This window comes from Tinamus guttatus, unplaced genomic scaffold (assembly GCF_059628265.1).
Source record: "Tinamus guttatus ecotype Peru unplaced genomic scaffold, ASM5962826v1 Tinamus_guttatus_pri_ptg000324l, whole genome shotgun sequence".
NCBI classification, from domain to species: domain Eukaryota; kingdom Metazoa; phylum Chordata; class Aves; order Tinamiformes; family Tinamidae; genus Tinamus; species Tinamus guttatus.
The window spans coordinates 360,001-362,500 of record NW_028288858.1 but is presented as its reverse complement, the minus strand read 5'-3'; the positions used below and the strand labels follow the sequence as shown (position 1 = coordinate 362,500).

At 54.2% G+C, this 2,500-nt stretch overlaps 1 pseudogene; it reads left to right on the top strand.

Moving 5' to 3' along the window:
• Positions 1 to 2,500, top strand: part of LOC148593889 (28S ribosomal RNA) — a 5,949-nt pseudogene that overhangs the window by 1,867 nt on the left and 1,582 nt on the right.

Sequence of the window (2,500 nt, the reverse complement as noted above, 5' to 3'; positions counted from 1 at the left end):
GGAAAGAGTGGAAGGTATTAAGAGAGAATACAGAAGGCGAATTGGAGAGTGGTTAAGCGCTGGGCGCCTGCAGGACCAGAGTTTATTCCAGAAAATCTTGGAAGATGGGGAGAGCGACTCCAAGATTGTCAGCGGTCCGCTGGAGGAACTGGCCTCCTTTGCGAAGGGGAAGCTTGCTGCGGCTAGAATGCGATACCATCGTAAGCATCCAGCCGAGGCCAGCTCTGCGCGTGGGGAGAAGAGGTGGATGAAGCGCAGAGCGGTTCAACGGGGCCAATACCTCAGGTTCCAGCGGCTTTTTGCATTGGATCGCAGGAAGCTTGCTGGGATCATCCTCGACGAAGTCGAGTCCATCAGATGTCCCCTTCCGATGGAAGAAGTCGCCGACGTCTTCCGAAGAAGGTGGGAGGAGGTGACCCCCTTTACCGGCTTGGGCCCATTCCGAAGTGTTGGGACGGCGGACAACGGCGCCTTCAAACCCATGATCTCCGCTAAGGAGGTCATGAAGAACGTCGCGGAGATGTCTCAACGCTCCGCGCCGGGCCCCGACGGTCTCTCCCTGCGGGATCTGGTGAAGTTTGATCCCCAGGGCGGTCGCATGGCTGAAGTATTCAACCTGTGGCTGTTGGCTGGAAGGATCCCGGATCAAGTGAAGGCGGGCCGAACGGTCCTTATCCCGAAGTCTACCGATCCCGGGAAGATCGAGAACATTGACAACTGGCGGCCCATTACCATCGGGTCGGTTATCCTCAGAATGTTCTCCTGGATTTTGAGCTCTAGACTGCGGCGAGCATGCCCCATCAGTAGAAGGCAAAGGGGGTTTATAGCAGTCCCTGGCTGCTCGGAAAATCTAAAGCTTCTCCAGGCGCTAATCAAGAGCGCGAAGCGAGATCATAGGACCCTTGGAGTCGTGTTTGTCGATCTGGCGAAAGCCTTCGACTCTGTGAACCATCAGCACATCTTCCAAGTTCTGGTCCAGAAGGGTGTCGACTCACATATTATCGACATCCTAAGAGACCTGTATACCAACGCTGGAACATATCTGGAGTCAGGGTCCCAGCGATCAGGTTTTATTAAGATCCTTAGGGGAGTGAAACAGGGTGACCCGCTCTCTCCTATCCTGTTCAATCTCGCATTAGATCCGTTGCTGTGCCGCCTGGAAGAACGTGGCCTCGGTTACAAGTATGGCGACCAACAGATAACATCGTTGGCGTTCGCGGATGATCTTGCATTGCTCAGTGACTCGTGGGAGGGTATGCAACGAAGTATTCGAGTGGTGGAGGACTTTTGTCAACGAACCGGGCTGCGGGTTCAAGCGCCGAAATGCCACGGGTTTTTGATCAGGCCTACGAAAGAGTCTTATACCATCAATGACTGCGACCCGTGGACAATTGCAGACATGCAATTGGATATGATCGATCCGGGCAGCTTCGAGAAATATCTTGGCCTGGGGATAGACCCTTGGATTGGTCTATCGAAACCGGAGCTGTCCGAGGTGCTGGCCCGCTGGGTGCGGAACATCGGGGGCGCCCCTTTGAAACCACTCCAGAAGGTAGATATCTTGAGGAGCTACGCCCTCCCGAGGTTACTGTTCATTGCTGATCACGCAGGCCTGAGTGCCACCAGATTGCATTCCCTCGACCTTTCGATAAGATCTGCCGTCAAGGGCTGGCTACATCTACCGCCCAGTACGTGTGACGGTATATTATACGTCAGCTACAAGGACGGCGGGCTGGGCCTTCCCCGTCTGGCGAGCCTGATTCCAAATGTACAGGCTCGCAGGTTGGTACGGATCGCCCAATCAGAGGATGTAGTCATCAGGAGTGTGGTGCTCCAAGAGGGCATCCAGGATGAGGTTCGGAAAGTCTGGATCTCTGCTGGGGGGCGACCCGAGAAAGTTCCATCTGTGACGGGGGAGTTCCCAGTAATGGAAACCCTGGCGGCTGACGAGGGCCTATCCGAGTGGGAGAGACGTGTTCCACGGGTCATCTTTCCCATTCCCTGTAAGTGGAGGAAAAGAGAGATGGACAATTGGACCAATCTAAAATCTCAAGGCCGCGGGATTCGGAATTTTGAGAATGACCGAATCAGTAATGATTGGCTCCTGCATTATGGCCGCATTCCTCACCGCAAATTAATTACAGCTATCCAGTTGCGGGCCAATGTCTATCCCACACGGGAATTTTTGGCCCGCGGTCTGGGTGAGGGTGCACCCAGGGGATGTAGGCACTGCTCCGCCGAGTGGGAATCGTGTTCCCACATAATTGGCTACTGCCCGGCTGTCCAAGAGGCCAGGATCAAAAGGCATAATGAGATCTGTAGCGTGTTGGCTGAAGAGGCCAAAAAAACTGGGATGGGAGATATTTTTAGAGCCCCATCTCAGGGATACCACCAATGAACTCTTCAAGCCAGATTTGGTTTTGGTAAAGGGATCCTGTGCAAAGGTAGTGGATGTAACGATCCGCTACGAGAGTGGGTTAACTACATTGAGTGACGCCGC